The sequence below is a fragment of the Lontra canadensis genome, unplaced genomic scaffold (genome assembly GCF_010015895.1).
Source record: "Lontra canadensis isolate GAN:19392208 unplaced genomic scaffold, GSC_riverotter_1.0 scaffold128, whole genome shotgun sequence".
NCBI lineage: Eukaryota > Metazoa > Chordata > Mammalia > Carnivora > Mustelidae > Lontra > Lontra canadensis.
The window spans coordinates 1659195-1683647 of NW_022631122.1; positions in this window are offsets into that span (position 1 = coordinate 1659195).

The following is a 24453-nucleotide window of genomic DNA, read 5'->3' on the forward strand; positions in this document are numbered from 1 at the left end:
GGAGGTAATATGATGAGCCCCGATTTATACTTGAAACCACAGTGAAGAAAGGGTAAGGAACCCGCCCAAGAATGCACAGCTAGTAAGAGGCATAATGAGAATCTTAAACCAAGTAATCTGACCACAAAGACTAACCTCTTCCCTCCAGCTAAATAAAAGGAAACTACAGACTAAAGATTGTGCCCTAGAGCAAGCACTTATAACAAAATGCTAAGGAAAACCCAGATTTTCAGCCCATACAGCTGAGTTGGGGGCTAGGACAACTGTTCAGATAAAGCCCCTCAGGTAGGGGGCAGAGTCAAAGATGAGAGTGAGCTCTGCCATTCTCCATTCGTAATTCTCACCCTCATGCACTCCTCAGCACCAGCACGAAGGGGGAATATTTATCATTGTGGATTATCTTTTCAACAAAGCAAGAATTATTCCCCCAAACAGATCTTTCCAAATGAGTAAAGGGATGAACAAAGAAAACATGAGTCCAATGTGGTTATACAGAGCAAATGAATTTGCTATGAAAATGAGGAAAGCAAAAGTGACTGGATCACTGACACTGGTCATTTCTCACTCCTAACCCTTAGCAGTCTGGTCATCCATGTGAAACAGCAATGCCTACACTCAGGACTGGTAGTAAGTAAGAGGAGAGCCCCAATTGCATCCCATAAAAGAAAACCAAGTATGGACGAATTGGTCCAAGCCATCCCACGAGAATGGAGTCCTGCCATTTTGAATAAAACTATCCTTACAGAAAAAAGATGAAATACTCATGGCTTGTCTTTGAGTTTAAGGGATATTTGACTTGGCCAATTTCCTTCAGGAGAGGAGAAAACCAGGTAATCCTCAAAATCAAAATAACAGTCACAGCCCTAGTGAGGCTGTGGTGATGGAGATGAGAGAAGTGGACAGATTTGAGAGAAACTCAAGAGGTAAAATCAACGAGACTTGAGCCTGCATAAGGTGGGCAGTGAGAGGGAAGGAAGAGTTGAGGAGACATGTAGGCACCTTCCTACAGAATGAGGTGAGTCACTGATTTGGGAAAAGGACAGGATGAGGCAGAAAGATCACAGTTTATGGTTGTGGACATTCTGAGTTCCATCGAGCCAAGACATCCAAGAGGCAGTTGGCATTGGTCAGGATTTCCAGAGAAGGGTCTCAGTTGAAATAGGAGTGACTGGGCCATCCTCATGGAAATGGTATCAGACAGCATTAGGGTGAAGGAGACCCCTGAGGTTTGAGAGAGACAGAGGGGATGAGAACACCTAGGATCCAGTACTTGAGGAACTCCCAACATTCAATGCCAATTAGAAGAGGGCAATCTGGCAATCCTGCAAAATCGGGGAAGTGTTACTTCACAGGAGTCAAATGAAGAGAGTGATTCAAGAAGGAGGGAGTGATCGTCATTGCGCAACACTGTGCAGCCGTCAAGAGAGAGACCTGCAAAATACCCAGTGTTTACACGACAGATCATTCATGCTTTCAGTAGGAACTGTTCCCATGGTGTGGTGGGGACAGAAGCAAGATTGCAGTAGGATGCAGAGGGGCCGTAGGGAAATGAAGGTGTAACGGCTGCAAAGACCTGTCAAGTATATCTCCTATTGTACTTAAACGCGGGCCATTACAAAATTCTGCGCATGCGTGAACCCACAGAGGGCTGGCAAAGCTGGGCTCCGCGTCCCGCATCCGGCACCCTGCACCCTGCACCTCAGTCCTTGGTCCTCGGTCCTCAGCAGAGAGCGGTTCCTCTCCCAGGGCAGCAGGGAGGACACAACAATAATATGTCTGGGGGTGGCTTACTGGCAGGAAATGGGGGCCACTTTGGGGGCCCTGCTGGCTGGTAGCAGACCTTTGGGTTTTCCCTTTCCAAACTGGGGTTCTTTGTATTTTAAGGCCCACTGCCTTCCATATCAATACCATGATCAATAACCAACCTTTGGAGGCACTGCTACTCAAAGTGAGGTCCCCGCGGCAACAGCATGGCATCACCTGGGAAGCGGCCAGAGATGCAGAAGGACAGGCAGTGCCTCAGACTTGCTGAATGAGAGCCTGCAGTGTCACAAGACACCTGGGGGGTTCATGGGCACTTTCAAGTCTGAAGGCATTCATTTGGAGAACACATCCTGTGCATTTATTACTGATTCCTCAAGACAACTCTGTAAGTCGGGTGGATTATCCCCCATTTACACTTGGGGATAAAGGTTCAGAGAGGCTCCATGCCCAGCCCCCCAGAGGAGAGGAGCCAGGACTTGGACCTCTCTTCTTAACCACCGCAGTGCTCACCTTGCTGAGCTGTGAACTCGGCCGGTCCCCACCTAAGGGCTGGGGTGCCGGGAGGAGCCAGCCTGCAGGGATTCCTGTTCCGGTGAACCCAGCTCTGTACCAGTTAAAGCCCCAAGGGTGTCTGGGGCACTCTGCCAGCCATCATCTCTCCAGTTCCATGCATTGGAGGGAGGGGAGCACGACACTGGGAGAGAGGGTCAGGAAAAGTGACAGAGGTTGTGGCATGGAGTCGAACCTTAACAGATGGGAGTCCCCAGGCAGATCTAGAGGACTGAGGGTACACCCAGGCAGAAGGAGGCTGGCAGCAAAGGCCTGAATGCAGCAAACATTGGGGGAACGCTGGTCTTAGCATGCAGCAAAGTCACCGTGGAACCTGATTAAAAATTAAAGCCTGCCTCTCTGTCCTAAGGACAATGACGACGACAAAAGCCAGCTCTGTAGATCTGGGGAGGAACCGGGAATATGCATTTTGAGCTATCATCCCAGATCATTTCTATGCTCGCAGAATGAGCCCTGAGAAATAAAACTAAGCCGGCGTGCATAGCTGTCCTCCAGGGAGGAAGAAGGAAGATGTACGAGTAGAGAGGGAAACAAGGCCTTGTATTCCTGGAGGCTAAGGGATTGGGGAGAAAAATCCAGCGTGGGAAGTCAGATGGCTCTTTAGAGCATCCTGATCAACAGCTTCCTTCCCACCGAAATACCAGCTTGCTGCCACTGCATTGTTCCCCAAGGGTTAGTGCATAGTAGGTACAAAGTACTTCCAGGAGGGAGGGAGGGAGGGAGGGAGGAAGAGAAGATGGGGGGGGCAGGGGGAGTAAAGAAGGAATAGTGGCCCGGTACAGAGTGATTTAGGAGGAGGATAGGGCTGGAAGTCCCTTGCTACCATCTGAGCAAAAGATAGGGACCTGTCCGCAGCAGGGGAATGGGCGTGGAGAGAAGGCACAGAACGTACTCTCATTCTGGTGAATTTGAGGCCACAGAGGCCTTTCAGTGCTCTTTGGAGGCATTTCTATATTTCTGGCATATTCGGGAATGTCTGTGAACCTAAAAAATTTATGGGACAGAATCAGGACTGAAATGTATCGCAAAGCCTGGCCAAGGCTTCCACCCCACCCCAACCCTGGGAAGTATTATTCTTCAAGCACAGACAGCTGGGCCGCGGGATGGGGCTCCCGCCTCATCCAAACCAGAGCACACCCAGACCAGGCGTCGCGATCATAGCTGTTCCAGCCAGAGGTTTCGCTCTGGGTTTGGCAGTCACTTTGGGGTTTCTGCGTCCTAGAGACATTTAACTCTGTACTTAATTTAGGTTTAATAGGCAGCTGTTATATTAAATAGAGACCAGCTGAACTGATTATTTAAGACCCAGTTATGGTCATTTAACAACTGTGGTTTGACTGCTACATCTCAATAAAGGTTTTCCAGTACTCCGTGATTAGCACGATCGTGCCCTCAGCCACTACTGTCCTCGCCCTGCCGCTGATCTCTTTATCTGCTGCCTGAGGGCCTGGAAGCTCCCTGCTCTGCTTCTTCCCCTGGTCCCCAGACGGCTGAGCATCTGAGAAGGAACGACTGACCACACAGATCAGAAACATGGAGCAGGAGGGCCCCGCCCTGCAGACAAGGGCTCTCAGCCTCACGCCAGCTCCAGTCTTCACTGCTCATCACCCAGATTCAGGACTTGCCTCCTAGAGGCGACTTTGGGTGGCTCTGCTGGGCAGCTGGGGGCACAGCTGAGCCCAGGAAGTGACTAAGGCACTTGGGAAGCCTCTGGGAGAAAAGACTCTGTATGTAAGAAAGAGAACCAGGAGGAAAACTGAGCATACAAATCTCCGGAAGTCTCTAGGGCCGTGTTACTGGAAGTGTGACTCACGGATCAGTGCTGGCGAGAAACCTGTTCGCACAGGTCCACAGACTGAGAATGAGCATTCCTGATCGTGGGCAGCCATGTGAAATTGCTGTGATGGCCAACATGAGATCAAAGGACCTGGCTGGTCAAGCAGGGTGTAGACGAGTGTGGGCACTGCTGAACTCGTGCACAGAGCTGGTGCGCCTGACCCGGCCGGCGACCAGTCCTGTGTACTGGGACCACGTATCTGTCTCCCAGAGTTTAGAAACAGGCAAACGGATCTTTGTGCTCATTTTGAGAACCACTGACATGGGGTTGTATCTCCCACTGCATTTGTCTCCTACCCTGGGGGCACACTTCAGGGCACACAGCAAGATTTTTAAAATCTTGATGGATATTTACAAATAGTTAAAATGGCAAATCGCGTGTGTGTTTTTTCACAATTAAAAAAAAAAAAAAAACTTCCTTAACCTGGATACTTAGGTTTCCAGAATCAAATGGAACCAGTCTATTCCTTTTTAAAAAAATCAAGAAAACTATGTATATTCTAAAAATCACCTAACTGTACACTTTTTAAAAGGAGAAATTTTATAACTTTTTGTGACTTGTATCACAATAAAGCTACTGTTTTCTAAAAGAGAGAGGATACATGGATAAAGATGCTGGATGGATGATATAGATAGCAGCAGATATATACATATTTCTAAAGATGTTATACAGATTCATGAATATATGGATGGATGGACGGACGGATGGATGGATGGATGGATGGATGGATGGATGGATGGATGGATATAGATGACAGGTAGGTAGGTAGATAACGAAGAGACAAAGTCCATAAATGTCATTCTGTGTCCAAACAAAATCACAATGGAGAGTATGCACAGATGTGGGTTTTATTTTTCAGATTATTTACTTATTTATTTGAGAAAGAGACAGAGACAGAGTGCATGAGCAGGGGGGAAGGGCAGAGAGAGAGGGAGAAGAAGCAGACTCCCCACTGAGCAGGGAGCTCAATGCAGGACTCGATCCCAGGACCCTGGAATCATGACCTGAGCCAAAGGCAGACACTGAACTGACCGAGCCACCCAGAAGCCCTACACAAATGTGTTTTGCACAAACTATGCTGGACGGTCTTCTAGTCCTTCCAAATCCACACTCCATCTTCTGTGCTGTGCCCCGGGGACTGGTCACTACAGACTACCTCACTCCGAAGGACATCCTCTAAAGAGTAGAGGTCAAAGAACAGAGAGGTCAGGGCACCTGCTGTCCAGCCCCCTGCATGCTGGGCTGTGGCTGGGCGGAGTCTGGGTCTGTCCTGCATGGAGAACGCTAGTCCCGGTACCCATGTCCTTGGGTGCTCACCACTCCCAGGTGATTCTCCTTAGCCCCGCTCACATTCAAATACTCCCTCCTCTAAAGCTTGCCAACTACCCTCCTGGTACGTGCCATCTGCCCTTTGCCAGGACTCGGATTGAGACACAATTCACATGGATCTCTTCAATCTCCTGCAAGGCACACCTCCTTGGTCCTGTTCCCTTAGAAACAAAACCTTCCTCTCAGTGAGAGACAAAATACTGGTGCACAGACCTAAGGGCAGGTATGAAATAGAGAAAAATGTTAGCTGCTGTAGAATTACTGGAGAGCTTTATCCTGGGTAAATCTATAACTTCTAAAAGATGTCTTAAATCTGCTTTATGCAACCTTTCAAAGGACAGACTTTTACCCAAGAGTGGCCAATACTCCAACCCAGACATACTGCTGGAGGGTCTGCATGGAAAAAAAAAAAAAAAAAAAAGAATATCTCTGAGATGAGAGCCCCACAGGGACACCCAGGTCTATCTCTGACATTCACTGCTGAGTTCACAACTCCTATTTCCGACTGTGCACTGAACATTGTTGCCTTGATGTCTCATAAGTGCCTCGGAATGTCACATACGCAAAAACAGCCAGGAGCCTGGACTGCCCCCTACGCTTGCCTTACCCAAAGCAGCTGCTTTTGTCAGGCCTTCCTAAATATCTTAGAAGTCCATTAAATACAAAGATCCATATTCTACAGGATTGGGGTATGCATTGTATATGCTCCAGAAAGCGGGCCGCCAATGGCAATGTGGGATGCACAGAGGGGTTTAAATATTTGACAGTTCATCTTATCAATTCATGGTCAATTTCTTTTTTATTTCAAGTATATTTTTAATGGTCTCATTTGAAAACTTGACACTGTGTAACAAACCACGGTAAATACCAGTCCTGGCGTTGGCAACTGACTCGGGAGCAAGCACACAGACTCGGTTCTGTCGGTCCCCGAGCTGTGAGACAGGAGGTTTTCTGGGGACTTTGGGGGAAGTGTTCTTGTCCTTACGGAAGATCAGAGCATGAAGCAGTCCCTCTTTCTAACCCCTGGATGTGCATTTGGCCCCAGTTACTCCTGGCAGCCTTCTTATAAGTGCCTAAGGAACAGTCTCAGCACGAAAGCATCTGTATTCATTTCTTGTTGCTGTGTAACAAATTGCCACGAATCTAACAGCTTAGAAGACAAATGGATCATTTCTCACTTTCTGTAGTGCGGTCACAGCGCAGCTGGATTCTCTCCTCTGGGTCTTACTAGGCTAAAGTCAAAGTGATTCTTAAAGAGCCGATGGTCTTTGATGTTGATGCCACTGGTGATTATAATGTAGTAACAGAGCACCAGGTACCAAGAACGGTTCTGCATCATTACCTACATTAACACTTAATCCTGTGAGGTGGGTGCAATTCTGAGCCCATTTTACAGATGACAGAATGACGAGAACAGTCAGGGAACTTGCCAAAGGCACGACAACTGGCTAGTGGATGCTGGCTCTGGGTGCCAACCCAGGTAATCCGGCTCCAGAGTCTACCATGACTCTGTGCCAGTGCAGGTCCTTACTGCTTAAGCGGACCCCAGGTGAATTTTGCTTTGCAGCCCAGAACATTCTAATCAATAGCAGTGGCATCAATCAGAATCTTCACAGTTTGCCCCCTCATGCATTCCCTATTATCCTTTTTACCTACTTTCCTTCTCTGGAAGATTTTATTGCTTTCTTTTCTAGGTGATCCTGAGGCCATAATCAATCCTGTCTAGGTGTTTTGTGTGCCCATCCAGGGCAAATAGTCTCAACAAGACAGAAAATCCTACCAGGGGACATGCTAGAAATGGGGGCATAGGGGGGCCCATTGTCCATCATTTAGTGGCCAGGAGACCTGAATGCCAAAGGTCTCAGTCCAGGGACTCTTCTGTACAATAAAGAATTATCTTGCATCTGCCACAACTTTCAAATGTACTTACAGACATTCATGTGGGTAAAAAAAAACAATCTACTTAAAATATCTGAACTCAACACCTAACTCCAGTTTAGGGACACTCAACTCCAGTTTAGTACCGTGTACAACTCTTGATCTTAGGGTCGTGAGTTCCAGTCCCATGCTGGGTATAGAGATTACTTTTTAAAAATCAAAAATCAAAAAAAAAATTTTTTTTACTCTAGATATAAAAAACAAGGCCATTTTTAAATAGTTTTCCAAAAATGCAACTCTAATAAAAAGTGTTCTGTTTAAAACTTTTTAGAAAATGTTAAAACATTTTTTTAAAGATCTTATTTATTTGTCAGAGAGAGAGAGAGCACAGGCAGAAAGAGGCAGAGGGAGAAGCAGGCTCCCCGCTGAGCAAGGAGCCCGACGCAGGACTCGATCCCAGGACCCCGGGATCATGACACAAGCCAAAGGTAGCCACCTAACCAATGGAGCCACCCAGGCGTCCTTGTTAAAACATTTTAACGTAAAATGTTAAAGCATTAACATGTTTTAGAAAATCCTATCACCCCTGGCAATGCCCCTCGCAGCATGTCCGTTGCCAGTAAACACACCTGAAACAGGTCCACAGTCTGAAGTCACCACATCCACGGGAACCCTATGAATGAGCGCAAACATATGTATATATTCAGCCCTCATTCGTGCAACAAATGAATCAAAAACTAGTGACACTGGCTGGCCCTTACCTGAAAAGGTCAAATATTCTTTAAGTTTCAAAATTAAAATATTATCCTACATTTCAAACAAACAGAAGTAAGTTACATTCTCCTGTAAGTTTTGTACTTCATTATTAAATACAAAATATCCTCTTACAAGTATTTATCATTTCTCCTTCATCTGACAATGAAAGGCATATTTTTTTAATTATCTGGGTAAATAGGTGATATAGACTATGAATTTCATTTCAGGAAAGTAAACAAGGCATTGCCACATGATGGCCATGGAGAGGTGAGGCGGGCCCTTTAGGGTTGCCTGTCACTGGTCTGGTTTACCTACCTCCACCACCTCATATACATGCTGTCGGGCACAGTCGGATAATTTCCCTCTCTCCCTCTGCTTTACAGGAATATTAAAAAAAGAAATTAAATGGCCAATGAGTTCCTCCAAGGACTCACTGTATTAGGATTTGGTGAACGCATCTTCTATGAGCTCCTTTTGCAAATGAGAGAACAGAGGCCCTGAAAAGTCAGGACAAATATGCAAGTGTCACCTGGTGCACTCCTAGAAACCCTCATCTCTGTGCCCTTGGCCCCTGGCAGCTTGGCCCAGCACCCAATGGCCCACTTAGAACCTCCCTGGTTTGGGATGAGTACCAAAGGAGGAAAACAGCAAAACAATGACCTTGGCCCACAGGTCAGGGAGGGATCATTCATACTCCATTAGAGTTCTCCAGAGAAACACAACTAATAGGATAGACAAATGGATATTTATTATAGGAATTGGCTCACACCGTTATGGAGGCTGAGAAGTTCCATGATCTACCATCTGCAGGCTGGAGAACGAGGAAAGCTAGTAGTATAATTTAGTTGGGATCCAAAGGCCTGAGAACGGGAAGAGCCAGGGGTGTGAGTTTCAAGTTCAAATGCCCAAAAATCAGGGGTGGGAGGAGATAGTGTAAATCTCAGCCCAGATCTGAAGGTCAGAATACCAAGAGCGCCAATGTCCAAGGGCAAGAGGAGACGGATGACCCAGCCCATGTAGGAAGAGCAAATTCACCCTTCCTCCGCCTTTTTGTTCTGTTCGGGTCTTCAATGGATTGCATAATGACCCCCTGCTTTGGTGACAGTGGTCTTCCTTACTCAGTCTATTGATACTAATGCTAATCGTTTCTGGAAACACCCTCACACACACATACCCAGAAATGTTTTACCAGATATCTTGGCATCCCTTAGCCCAGTCAAGTTGGCACATAAAATTAACCACCATACACTCACTCATTCAACAACCATCTACTGATCCCAACTATTCATCACTCAGCAGCCTGAAGACTGAAGATTGGCCTAAAACATACACCCTGCACTCTGGGGGGCCAGTATTAGCCAGCAGAAGAGAGATATGTGTGCACAACTAGTTGTGACTCTCTGGGTTGGAAACTCACCCGAGCTGTTCATCATCATCAAAGAGCATTACTCCTGCTTTCATGCTCTTTGAAAATGTCTCGTTCACATCAGGGACTCTACACAATCCAGACAAAACTTTGCCACTTCTCCCTTTCCAGTAAATAGAGATCCATTTGACATGGCTTTCTGGATTCAAGACTGACCTCCAGGCACTTTGCCTGGGGTCTATCTATGAACCGAGGCTGCTCTGTAGTACACGGGCTCCCCCCGCCAAATGAGTCAACACTCCCCACACCCCACTCTCCCAGATTGGAGGTCTGGGGTTCTGCTGACTTTGACTGCAACTAATTTTGACGCGCTAAAGCCTGAGACAAATCTGGGGGAGGAAGGCCTCCCTGGGGGGCTCCTCATGAGCCAAGATACTGAGCATCAGAAACACATGTTTCAATCTGAGACTGTGGAATGAAAAAAAAAAAAAAAAACTGTATCAGTGTAAATCCCACAAGCAGAAAACAAAAATGCCAGAGGTTAGGATAATAATGCTACAATAGTATCTTTTCATTCATTGTCCAAAAAAGAATCATAATCCAAACAGAATTGTCAGCTAGAATTGTGAATGAAACTTTAGGAAGGACTCTACCAGAATCTTTTCAGGTGAGAGAAATCAGACTTTGGGAGATAAATCCTCCAATGTTGATTTGGGGCCTTGACAATGAGCAGGTAGCTTTCCGAATGCCTGGGAACAAATCAGAAGTCAAGTTGGAATTATAGCAGGCCCCCCTTCTCTGCAAGGGCCATGTTCCAAGACCCCCAGGGGGTGCCTGAAACCACAGAAAGTAGAAACCCCATATATGCTGTGTTTCTCCTATACATACATACCTTTGATAAAGTTTAATTTCTAAATTAGGCACAGGAAGACATTAACAGCAATAACTGATAATAAAATATTGTTCTATTTTAGAACAATCATAACAAGATACTGTAATAAAGGTTATGTAAATGTGGTCTTTTTCCCTCTCTCTTTCTCAAAAATCTTATTGTCCTGTACTCCCCCCCTTCATTTTCTTGGGCTGATGTGAGATGATAAAATGCCCACGTGATCAGATGAAGTGAGGGGGATGACATAGGCGCTGGGACACAGCGTGAGGTTATTAGTGACTTTCTGACTGTCAGAAGGAGGGTCATCTGCTTCCAGGCCACGCCTGACCTCGGGCGACCAAAAGTGAAAAGCAAAGGAAGGGTCAGGAGAGAGACGCCTGTATTTATGTAAATCAAGGCAGGTTAGTGTGGATGATTTGAGCCTAAACCCAGCCCAAAGCATCCATCTGTCTCCCTCTCCACTAAGCCGACTTCATCCCTACCCCAGCCTGAGCACATTTCTCACCAAACCCCTTACCCACCACAAAATGACCCAATTTCGGTTCCATCTCCTGTCCGGAAAACATGCTCTGCCCAAAACCCTTATTTAAATGTTGTCCCAAATATCCCACTTTGCGTTTTCAAAAACAAAGTTGCTTTCGTTAAGGCAACATGTAACTGAAACCACTATTTCTAATTTTTGCTAGAAAGTTATTGACTAATTTGTGAGTCAAAAAGCTGGTTTCAGCCAGTTCCAGCCGAAGCGGAATGCGCCTTCCCCACCTCCCTGCATTACAAACACAAGACTGTTGTCCATCACAGACCCCTGGCTCTCAAATGCAAGTTTGCATCATAAATTCTGAGAGAAGAGACTGGCCTGGGTGTCTACATCACCCCAGCCCATGTTCCCAGACAACTCACAGGCATCTGGGCCTACGTATGTCTCCCCAGAGGTCCAGCGCTGCAGACCTGCCAACAGCTGAAAGTTATAAATAGGATAGTTGGGGGGTGGGAGGGAGGATTGAGAAGCAAAATCTAATAAGTATTCAGATGCAATAGGTCGAGAAAACTCGTTGGAGAGACAAAGAAGAAAAAAAGATCAGTGGTATGTTTCTAAAACCAAATGGAATGGTGGTTTCCATGAACTTCATTGATTAAACCCGTTGTCCCAGCGAACCAACTGTCCAAGAAAACCTGAGGAATTTCCCTAACCCGGTGACATTCCTTGGGGGATGGTATTTCCTCAGATAAGATCCTACCCAGGCTAGTGCCTGGGGGGGTGCTAGCAGGTCCCTCCAGAAGGGGAATTCCAAGGGACCCCTGAACCTGGGCAAGATGGTGCTCAGTAGACATGAGGCATGGCCTGCACAACTTTCCATATGTTGGGTGACTCACAAAGTCTCCCCACCCAGATCCTAAGCTTTGTCTCTGTCCTCCTCGCCACTCAGTCCCCAGCACCGAGTACTGCACCTGGAGCAGAGCAGGAGTGCGTGGTGTCACCATCCCCTGCCCCGCCTGGCCCGCCTCTGCCCCGAGCAGGGGGCTCACGTCCCCAGAGCTCTGGCTGCGCTGTACTGTGAGCCTGCCTCCCCGTCTGCCACCTCCTGGGCAGTTCAGAGGCCCGTCTCGGGCAGCCTCATGGTCCAAGTACCTCTCATGCCACCCGGCCCACCAATGTTATGGCACGATGAACTGCTCCCTAAGGAAAACATACAATTTAAAGAGCCCCTTGCTTGTGATCCTTTCCTATTATATGCATTAACAATTTAGGACTCCTCTGTTTCTCCATGAGGTCATATATTCCTGCCTGGGGAGTTATGAGTAAGCTGTTCCTTTATAGAACAACTCAGGGGAGATGAGAAACCACAGGAAGGGAAACAATCCTTTTTGTATCATGCCCGAATTGCTTCCTTAGCGATGCTTCCTTTTCTGACATGTGAGGATTGGCAAGTTCTGTGTGACTGCAAACGTCCCCACTCAGGGACCCCTCGCTGATCGCTCTTATGAGGCTTTCAATCTGGGGACTTTAGGATCCCCCCTGAACGGACAAGAACTGGATGTGTCCTTTTGTGCACTGACCACACTTAGGCTCCTTCCTAGGGCCTGGAGGGGAGTGTTCGCTGAGTTCCCATTTGCCCACAGTCCAACGAGCCGCTTCCCTGTGTGTCAGGGGGCCCCGCTCCGGGCGACTGACCTCGTGCCCTTGGAAGAAGCCGAAATCTCCATCAGAACTGAGATGAACGTCAGCCCCCTGGCTTCTCTCCTGAGGCCTGAAAGTCCTGGCGTGTGGGACAGAGGAAGGGGGCAGATCGGAATGGACCTGCCCCCAAAACGGATGGCAGGAGAAGGCAGTGATTTTCCCCTTGCATCTTCAAATTATAGTTTACACCAAGAAATTCATTTGTAATCACCATCCGGTATATACTCACGCTTATTCTGATGGGCAGTTTGACACATCCCTGTGTCTAGGCTACAGTCCCCAGCAATTCAAACACCAGGCTAAGTGTTGCCATGAAGGCATTCTGGAGATGTAATTAAGGACGGTAATCAGTTTGCTTTAAATAAGGCAGATGATTCTAGATAATCTGCATGGGCCCAGCTTGATCAGTTGAAAGGTCCTACACACAGAGCTGAAGTTTCCCTGAAGAAGAAGAAATCCTGCCTATAAACAAAGCCTTCAGCTTGAGACTGGAGAGGGGCCTGCGAGGTCTGGCCGGCTCTCCCTCCAGACCTGTGCTGGATTTGCCTAGGGAGCCCCCATGATCACATAAACCAGTTCCTCTCAATAAATCTCTCTCTCTCTCTCCATCTCTCTGTGTCTCATATATACAGATCTGTATATCATATATGTATACATATTCATGTACACAGATCTGTGTGTATATATATGTTTCATACATAAATACAGATATATATAGAAAAGACACCTTTCCAAAAGGAATTTTGAGGGAAAATGCAAACAGACTATACTCAGCAGTCCTGCCCACTTGGCATAAGCAAGGCCCGGAGAAATGTGGAGGACTGGGCACCCCGGAGTGGGGGAGGAGTGGTAACAGAGTCAGGAACCCTGAGGTCATCTGCGAGACAGAGAGAAAGGAGGCCACTCTGATGGGCTCCCCAGGTGAGCACAGCATTAGAGGGATAAGGCTGTTCCTTCCCAGAAGCAGAGAACAAGCCAGGAAAATCCTTGGCAGAAACCGAGTGGGAGACAGCATCACGGAGCCACGGAACAAGGTTTGGGCAGTGGAAACAATGTGGGTCTTGGTGGCAGGCTTCCCCTAAAGACAGTGACTCAGAAGGACCTCACCTGCTAGGTTGACGGACCCAGCGGAGGGGAGTTAAACTGATCTCAGCACACCCAGAAGGGCGGATCCCTATCCTGATAGTATCCCTGGGAAAAGAAATCTGAGGGTTTTAGTTCCTCGTGGGCTCAATAGGAACCAATGGTGTTTAAAAACAAACAAACAGGGCCCCCAGGTGGCTCCGCTGGTTAAGCATCTGCCTTCAGCTCAGGTCATGATCTCAGGGTCCTGGGATAGAGCCCCACGTCAGGCTCTCTGCTCAGCGGGGAGTTTGCTCCCTCTCCCTCTGCTCATCCCCCTGCTTGTGTTCTCTCTCTCTCTCTCTCTCAAGTAAATAAATAAATAAATAAATAACTTTTAAATAAATAACTTTTAAATAAATAAATAAATATCCATCACAAGAGATCAGCAACAAGTTGCAGGAAATATGAAACACTCTTCCTAGGTGACATGGAAAAGGGGATCAGGTCCTTACAAAACTGGTGGCACCCTACTCGGGCCCCCCCCACACCCTTCTCAGGCTCCCACATACCTGCTGGAGCCCAGGACCTCTACAGCAGCTGTCATGGGAGCACCCCACACCTCCACGACGAGGCAGTCATGGTGCAAGTATAGCCCACGTGTCCTGCTGTCACCCTCTCCTTCCACATGTCATGGGGCATGTCCATTTAGGGGAAAGCCAAAGCCAATCTGTGAGGAGTCCACGAGAATACAGAGCCTTCCAGCAGGGATGCGGGACTACTGCGGGCAGGAGTTGCCCCACCCAACTTCCCACATATGTATCTAAGAACACACAGAAAAGCAAACAAGCAAACAAAAAATCCAGAATCCATAGCACCACCGAGAGTCTGGAACTCAGATCAGACCCACCATGGAAATCTTGAAAGAAGTGCTATTAGGGTATATTGGGGTGCGGGGGCCAACCAGTGGCCGGCAGAGGGCTTTGTCCTGCACAAGAAGCAAATATGTGGATTCAGAGAAAGTAATCAAAAAGTAGCACAACAATCTTGGACTCTGGGGTCCTGTTTTTAAAGATAAACAAAATACAGTACTTTATCCCAAAACTCTCCCTCCAGCCGACCTGCAAATCATCAGCACAAAGTTTAACAGCACAAGCTCTAAAGGCAGACTACCTGAGTTTAAATTCTGGTCTCACCACTTATAGCTGTGTGACCTTGGACAAATTATTAACCTCTCTGTGCTTCTGTGTCCTGTAAGAACAAAAAAGAAAGGAAATGCATAGAAAACAAAAAATCATTGTACCTGTTAAGTGAGTTAATATGTACAAAGCTCTAAGAAGCTTGGTAGATTGTTAGCTGTTGCTGCGAGAGATTACATACCCATGTGAGACTGAACCTCGCCGTCACAGAAAGACCATGACGAGAATAGGATCGGTATGGGAGCACTGTCACACAACACACACTAGCACCGTGTGGGGCAAATCGGGTTCTTTGGGGGAAATTTGGGAGCAGGGGAAGTGGCGGATCCCACAAACTCTCACCCCAGCCTAGGTCAGGCAAGGGTAGACTGCATGCCCCAGGACCAAAGCTCCAGGACGAGAGAAGCCACTTCCCATTATGCTCCACATTCTTACTGTACCATGGGCAGCTAGAGATAGATATGCGCTTTGGTAACTATGTGGCAAGAGCAAGTGCCGGCTCAGAGAAAGCAGACAGCACCCAGAATTCATTGGCTGGTTCCAGCCCTTCTGCCATTGACTTAACTCGGGCCCACTGCTAAGCCTGCCAAAAGGGAGGAGGAAGTGAGCCTCCCGCTGTGCAGGCCCATCTCCCCTCCATCCACTCCTGGGCTCTTGGAGATTTATTAACTCCGTGTTCCTCCATAGGCTCTGGCTGACACCTGGATTAGCAGTTTCGTAAGCCTTGTCTGGGAGCAAGGCATCGAGAAGGTTCCTCTCAGGTATGTCAGATGGAGTGTGAACAAGCCACACTCAGGAGCAGATGGCATTGAGTCTCTGCCTGGGGGAAAGCCATTTTGGCAGTGCAAATCCATGCCTGGACAAAGAAAAATTATTTGTGTAACCCCATTAACCCTTCACATGCTTCCCCAGGGCAGAGGTGCTCATATCTTTCTGATCAAGTTCTCTCTTCCCTAGCTCGGGGATGAGCCAGACAGTCTTTCCTTTCTCCCCAGCAGGGAAGTCTATAAGGATCCACATGCCACCGTTTGTCATCATGAGTGACCACAGGGACAGGGGAAGGGACTGCAGAACCACCCAAGGCAAAGTCAGTTCCAAGTTCATGTCTATTCAGATGTCCTCAGTCTGAGCAATATGAACCCTCAGATGGCATAACAAATTACCGTCTATCTCCTGAGGTCGAGGCAGGCACAAAAAGAAAAGCGAGAGGTGAATGGTTCTTCTTTAAATGTGTCCTCTTTGAAAGAGAGGAGGATACAGTTGCTAGAGCCAGTCAGACCAGCAGGCTCTCTCACTGGAGATGCTGGTCCAGGTGACATACGGTCACCTTTGCAGGGAACAGTGGCTTTTCCCCTTCAGCATCCCACTCCACGATGGGGGCTCTGTTCCCGCAGTGGATCCCAGCACAGATCCAGGGCTGGAGTAGACACGATCGTCTCATATGCTGACTGGTTGCTTCCCTCTGAGTACAGTTGTTTCAGATACTTTATAACATGGGTAATGCAAATATTAGTGACATGAAGATCAAGTTTGTGATCAGCTCCTTGCATTCATTTCCATAGGCAACTGCCTCCATGAGTGATGATCTTAGGGGCCCAATCCCAGATGTCTGGGGGCCTGGCCACATGGTTAGGTCATTAGCAATGGTCTGTGCAGTGGTTAAAGCCAGGATTGGGCATTCATTGGAGGTAGCCATTTCCAACTCAAGGTGGAATTTTCTAGAGTGTGTGCCATCTTCTGAGAATTTAGTTCCACCAAGCGTCGCTACAGAATCCAGGACAGTGAAGGCGTGAAGCACGCTCCTTGCAGGAGGAGCCAACCGAAAAGGCAGAAACAACACAGGCAGCTCAAGTGTGCCTAAGGCCACCTACAAAGTGCAGCAGTAGCCACCCCAAAATAAGCAGGTCCTCAAAGTAAGGCGGATTCACAGTGAGCGGCTGCTGGTAGTCTGGGAAGAGGAGAGTCTGGGGGAAATCTGCAAGATCGTATAAGCTTTGTGGCTGAAAGCCAGGGATCAACAGAAAGGGACAAGGTTGCAGTCTGAGAATAAAGCCATAGATTTCAATGTTTCCATTAATTAAAATAATACGGAAACTTGACATTCGACTTGAGAATGTTTAAGCCCGAGGAGAGTAGATGAGAGGGTATGATAAAGATAAAGCAGAAATCAAGGAAATTAAAAAAAAAAAAAATCAAGGAAATTAACAACCAGTAGAAAGGATTGAAAATTCTAAGACCAGCTTCTACAAACATGCATTTCAGCAGAGAAATGTCTGAAAAACCCTAACACAGATTTAAAAAGGAAGAAAAGAGTGAGAAATCACACAAAAAAATGGGGGGACTGGAAAATAAGATGTAAGAACAGATATGAAGGGGGCTTTTTGGTACTAAGAACACAATGGTACAGCTCATGCTAATATATTTGAAAGTCTCAATGAAATGAATCCTTTTCTGAGAAAACACAAATTCCTAAATTTGTCTCAAAAAGAAGTTAAAAAAAAAAAAATCTGTGATGACCAGCACGGAAGAGAGCAAACCAGTTTCAAAGAACTGCTTCCTCCCCAGAAGGCTTTTGGGTCAGACTATTGTCACAGAGTGTTCTTTCAAATGCTCATGGAACAGATAATTCTCACATTATGTCAAGTGTTCCAAAGTACAGAAAAAGATGGAAAACAATCCAATTTATTCTGTAAGTCTAGCACAGCACTAGGAACAAACCTTTAAAAAAAAATGGATGTAGCAGAAAAGTGAATAGGTTAATTTCAGTAAGATATAAAGATACAAATACTCTAATTAAATCCTGATTCAATATTAGCACGTTGAATTCAACAGTACAACAAAAGACCGTGGCAGCTTCTGGGGAGACGCGGTAGGATGCACACACTCTAGCCATTTGCCACAGCAAGGAGGTAGGCATCGCTTGAAGGCCATATGGAGGGGCAGGGCCTTGTCTGGGAGGAAGAGGGCTCCCCAGTTCCCCCCAAATAACTCTTCTCTGTATCCAAAGTTCTCAGCTCTCAGAGGGGGAATGCTGACAACCAGGTAGAAAAAGAGACACCAGGAATAGCTGGCAGAAGGAAGATTACTGTCCTTTCTCTGTTCCCCGTCCCAATGCACTGAAGGAGCAGCCCCAAAATGGAGAGGACAGTGGGGGACAGTAACAGGACCAAGAGCCAGAGGTCCCCACTTGAGTCTGTGCAGAAGGCAAAGTGGCAGGATTTAACCTGAATTTAAGACTGAAGTATAAAAGCAGTTGACTCTTGGTGACTCAGAGGGACCAGAAAGGCCACTGCTGGTCCAGAGAATCCCAGAGCTTGGCTGAAAGACATGCCCCACAAATAGGTTGTATTTTTTCTTTCTTTCTTTTTTTTTTAATTGTCTGTTTTCCTAATTTTCCATAACAAGCATATATTACTTTTAGAAACAGAAAGAAAATGTTGAGATGAAAACTGACACTGTGGTGCGTATGGAAAGGAAAAGTGTGCCATTTAAGAATTGTGTGGAGGGGGGCACCTGGGTGGCTCAGTGGGTTGAAGCCTCTGCCTTCGGCTCAGGTCATGGTCTTAGGGTCCTGGGATCGAGCCCCCCATCAGGCTCTCTGCTCAGCGGGGAGCCTGCTTCCTCCTCTCTCTCTGTCTGCTTGTGATCTCTGTCTATCAAATAAATAAATAAAATCTTAAAAAAAAAAAAAAGAATTGTGTGGAGGAAGTTATGATATTTCACCCAGGGAAGACTTAGAAGGCACTTATCACGTATCCACAGAGTATCCTTTGTAAGCTACAACTCCCTGCAAACATAAGCTACAAATAATAATGTAGTAATTTATGAAAGATGGGCTTATTCTGGGATCTTGCCGATACCAGAACAAGGGTCATTGATTTCCAACCTCAGGGAGACAGATTTCAGTCCCAAGTGAGGACACTTTCTATCCGCTGGGGCAGCCCAGCAGAGATCAGCTGCCGGTCCATGTTCTGCACTAAGCCGTAGAACCAACTTCTAAACAGTGGCCTCAGCGGCCCATCCAATGCCAGCATTCCAGGATTCCCGCCTACCAGGGCTGGCCAAAGCTGTCTGTTTAATGCGAAACCCAGCAGAGATGGGCAAGCCCATAGCTGGCGTCATCAGCAAGTAGTGTGGGCCTGAGAGCGTCTCAAACTCACATGCATGAGGCCGTGTATTTAAAATATTCACTGCGGGGGCCCCTGGGTGGCTCAGTCATTAAGCATCTGCCTTCCACTCACGTCATGATCCCAGGGTCCTGGGATCGAGTGTAGAGTCGGGCTCCCTGTTCAGCAGGGACCCTGCTTCTCCCTCTCCCACTGCTCATTCTCACACTCTCTCTTTCAAATAAGTAAATAAAATCTTTTAAAATAAAATAAAATATTCACTGTGATATGTTTGCATGATATGCTATCCTTAAAAGCTGGTTTGGGTCATGGGGATAGATGGAGCATGGTGAGATGGGGCAGGGAAGGGTGGGGAGGCAGGGGAACCTAGGAAAAGTTGGGAAGGCAAACTCGCCCTTCTCCCCAGAGATGGGCAGCGGGGCCAACCACTGTGCCCATGTCTGGAGATGAGCCCAAGCCCAGTGCTGCTGGGAACATGCCTCTCTGAAGCGAAACTCAGGGCATCACGCCTTGCTGAGTAGCCCCTGGACCAGATCGGAAGCTTGGCCCGCAGAGACCCAGGGACCCTGCTTCCTTTATCGGCACTCAGAACACAAGAGCCCTGGACCATGCCCCAAAGCCCTCAACAAACAGCTCTCAGCCAAACCCTGGCCACCTTCCAGCTCACATGGAAGGGACCCGGCGGCTGTGACGGCCTCCTTCCCCCAAGCAGCTTCTGCAGGCAGGTCCTTCAGCAGGGGTCACATGTGCCCACGTGACCCTTGATTGCAAGGAACATGAGGAAGAGAGGCACAACTTTGTCTCCCTCTGTTCTTCACAATCGCTCTGGTTTGCAGCCACGGAGCCCACCTTTGCAGGGAGGCATTGGTTCTGTGGGTGTCAGCGGCTTCCCTAAAGTAATGAAAGGACCCTGCCCAGGGTTAGGAGGGATTAAACCACCAGAGTCTGTAAGACAATGGGGAGGGTGACCCACCAGCTCCCTGGCAGTCTCGGAGACGGAGACTCGGCACTAGCGCCTGACTAGCTCTCCAGTCTCAACAACTCCAGCCTCCCTTCCTCCAGCCCCCACTGTGCCAGGCCTCCTACCTGCCTGGGGCTGGGCCTGGGCCCAGACACCCCCACCCTGCTTTCTGCAGCAACCCCCAATCACCCCTTCAATTTTCCTCAATGTCTCCTTGCCTGCTCAAGATGCATTTTGTTGCTCCCTCCCCGTCCTCTCCTAGTGACTTGGGCATGCCTCTCTCCCAGCCTTGATGCTTTGTTGTCACTCCCTGCCTGCCACTGGGCTGTGGGTCCCTGGGGTTAAGAGCTCTGTCTTCTCAACTCTGTGTCCCTAGCACCAAGCCTGACCCAGATAGGCACTCCACAAGCCCCGCTCACTGACGGTTAAAGCAACCACACCCCCCAGCATAGATGGGTCCCTTCTTTAAATCTGTGCAGGAAACAGTACTCTGAAGCCAAAAGGACTGCATTTGACAGTGCTTAAAATCCTGATGGCCCGCCATCCTTTTCCCAACTCTCTACAGCACACTCTATGTCCCATAAATCAATCTAGGTGGACATGATTATTGTGCACTTTGGTTAATTGCAAACCCAATCAGCTCCCATAAAAAGCTGGCATTTTACATAGAGCTGAAACGGGCCACTGGTTTTGAAAGTGCATGTGATGCGGTTGCCTGATGGGCAGAGGAACTTCAGGGAAATATTTATCATGTTCACGAATGACATTCGAGCTATTGTCCGTGTTCCTTTTTATGGTATCGTAAAGATTACTTTTTATGGTCAGGCTGGCTGACATCTTCATCAAATGCCCTAATGTGCTCATTCACTGAAGGACCATTTGTGCCAATGAGTAACATGCAGCAACATTAACAAAGGTTTATTGAGTGCCTGCTATGAGCAGGGCACTGAGGAATGGGATCTGTCTCCAAAGCTTTCAAAATCTGCTAAAAATATTCTCAATTTCACAAGCGGTGAGGACAAAAAAAAAAAAAAAAAGCCGGCTCTCGTCTCCCCCCTGGGGCCCACTGGGTGAAAATGCACCTAGAGTTGCCCAGGGAAATAAAACCTCCCTTCATGGACCTTCCAGATCTCCTGCAAGGTTTTGTCTCCAGCTGGCTCTGGAGAACCTTCTGTGGCATTCCTTCTGCAAGCCCTGTCTCTAAGCAGATGAACAATGCGTCAGCCCCAGGAACTTGCTAGTCCAGTCCCAGAGACTGGGGGAAACACACAGGGACACTAGCCAATCCTCTTCTCCCCCCTTGTCAAAGTTCAAAGGCACCTTCAAAGCTGAGGGAGCAGTGTGGTTAGTTAACCCCTGAATCGCCAGCCTTATCTCCCAGGAAGGTTATGAAAAGGAAATACATTTAAACCACCTAGCATAGTGCAAGGCATCAAGTAGATGCCCAAAAAGGGTCCATCTCTTTGCATTTCTTTGTGCCATGCAATGGCTAAACAAGATCTCCCACCAACCCACTCCCCCGACCCAGCTACCATGCAGAAGCGGCAGAAGAGATAGAGAAGAGGGAACCGACCAGGGGAAGGAGATTCCGTGATAGACCAGGCATGGGAGGGGAGGGAAGGGGAAGGGTTGACAACCATGCCAAAGCTTCTAGCCCAGGGACCATGTGGATGGTGACACCATGGACACAGCCAGGGCAGAACCCCACTTGCTTTGAGAACTCTTGGCTCTGGCTTTTGCTGCAACTTCTGGGCTACCTCACCCACCTTCTTCATTCACTAAACTCTGCCCCCACCATAGCTGTAGCATCTCCTCCTCCAGGAAGTCTTTCTTCACATTAGAGACCTGTTTGTCACAGGTTTCCATGATCATTGGTTCCAATCCCTCTCTGTTAAGGGGGAGTGATGTGCCTGGGTGCCTAAGGCAAGAAGACAAGTACTGAAAAAAACCATGAATGAACAAATTGTACCCATCAACATTCCAGCAGAAAACAGAATTCAACCCGGTGGATCAGATAAAGAGACTCTCCTGAGGGAGAGTTTCAGAGGTGCTGGCAGGGTTTAGGGAACGAACAGGGGATGCTGAAACACCCAGAGGAAAATACCAAACGCTGGGTTGGGGGTGGGGTACTATTACCACCTCCGAGAGAGGGGAGGGAAGGCGCGTACAGGGTGAGAGCAGGGGAGGAAGAGATGCTGCCTTTGCCCGTGTCAGGTGCAGGAAGAGAAGAGGCAGAGAGCATGCTGGTCCCCTCCTCCTCTGATCTCAAGCCCAAGGCTCCAGTGGCTACCGTTGCCGACTGAGCTGTGCCCCGTCCCCCGCCAAATTCGTATGTTCAAGTCTTAACCCCCAGTACCACAGAATGTGCCTGTATCTGAAGATGGGGCCAAAAGAGGTCATTAAAGTAAATGTGGTCCTTAGGGTGGGCCCCAGTGCACCAGGACTGGTGTGATTGTAAGAGGAGATCTGGACCCAGGTACAGGGGTGGGGCCGGGGGCGGGGCCATGTGACGTCACAAGGAGAAGGAGGCCGCACCCACGGCAGACAGGAGAGGCTGAGCAGAAGCCAGCTCTGCTGACACCCGGATCTCTGATCTCCAGAACTGTAAGGGAAAATCCCTGTGTGGTCTCAGCCTCCCGGTCCTGGTGAGTTGTTAACAACGACCCGAGAAAGCTCCTAACAGCTACCCTGCTGCAATCCAGCAGAGTGACATGGCTGGATGGTCCCCAGGGTCCCCAGGTCCCCAGCTCAGCCTCTCCTGGATGCCAGAGCAGAGCAGAGGAGGGCAGAACACAAATGGGGGCTGCAGCAGGGGGCATAACCGAGACGCCACAAATCACCAGCTCCTACTGGATATTGGGCGCCGAGCTCGGAGGAGGCCATTCGGCGCTCGGAACTCAGCATGACTCTGCAAGTTGGAGCTGTGTCGGAGTGCAAGCCCTCTGCACGGGAGCCAGGTCGTCGTCCCCTGCCAGACGGGACACCAAGGGCTCCGAGAGCCTCAGCAGACAGGAATACAGAGATCACAGTGACTCACAAGCCCGGAGAAGCAGCACGCAGACATGGCTTACCCTGCGAGCCCAGGACACAGACGGTATGTACCAGCGGGTCTCCTTCCCAGCCTCGTGAGCCGGTGTTTCCAGAAGCAAGAGGAACCGCAAGCCCCGTGACCAGCACGGCGGGGCTCCCGTCGTGTCGGACCTTCCACAGGTCCGACTGTGCACCGCGTTTCCCGGGCATCCCACAATCCCGTACTCATTCCATAATCGCATGATTTCCGAGCAGGAATTGAGCTCTAATTTGCACGCAAAGAGACTGAAGGAAGCTCTCAAGGGGGCCTCGCCTGTGCGGGGGGAGAATCTGGATTTTGTTCTTAGCACTGGATCCAAAATCAGGAAACCCAAGATGCCCTGGAGGCGCACATTCAAAACGCAGTTTTTCGGGCCCCAGGAGAGGAACTGGAATTCAGCGGGTGCCCTGGGACCCCCGTGCATGCGACTGCCGTCTTGGGGGCGCTGCCTGGGCGGCTGGGCACGGCGGGCCCTAGTGAAAGGCCAGCCCAGCGATGCCTGAGTAGACCCGAGCAGCAGAGAGGGGCGAGGGGCCCGGAGGCGGAAGCGACCCCTGGATGTGTCTCTCGGTGGTGGCAGCGGGAGGGAGCCCGGGGGCGGTGGCCCGGCAGCTGGCACATCGCCTCCCGAGGTAGCGCACCCCGCAGGAGACGGTCCCCGGAGTGCAGTGAGCCGACGCTGGCAGGAGGGGAAGTTACTTTTTGTCCAGCCCACCAGGATGCAGTCCTGCAGGGGGTGAAGCCAACACCAACTTGCGGAGTCTCTCTCCTCGCCACTAGTAACCCGCCACCGGAAGGACATGGCTCCTCTTCCGGGATTGCGGCCGACTGGAGTCTCACGCCCTCCTCCCGCCAGCCCCTGGCGCATCTACCCTCCAGGGAGGCCTCGCCCGCCGATGGGGCCGGGACACGTGACCTGCCGCGGCCAATGGCGTGGCAGCGAGCAGTAGGCGGGCAGAGGCTTTAAATGTGGTCCTTTGCTCGCGCGCCTAAAATCATTCAGAAATTTGAATGTCGGCCTCCAAGGAATGGCAGTAACTCCAGATTTCTTCAACAGCAACCTTTCTCCCCCTGTCGGCGCTGGACGGGCTGCTGGTGGAGGGAGGAAGGGAAGCATGATCCTTCTTTTCTCTCCACCTTGTCCGGAGTTTCTCTCCTTCTCCAGGTCCTATCCGGGTAGTGACCCTCCTGGGCAAGGCCGATTAGGGAAGAAGGGCCTAGATCTGTTCTCTGGCCGCTGTTGTCCAGCTGCATCACTCCTGCACCTCGCAACGCCAGGTCCACGTCCTCGGCGTCCTCAAATCCAGGGGCCGGTGGATTCTCCACGCATCGCTCTGAGGCCTGCCTTTTCCAACCAGGCTTGAGGCAGGGAGAGCTCCGTCCTTCTTGACCCTCTTCTCCAAGGACACGCACCTCACAAGCCCTCTGCTTAGGACTCTGCACCTCTCCAAGTCCTCAGGGCA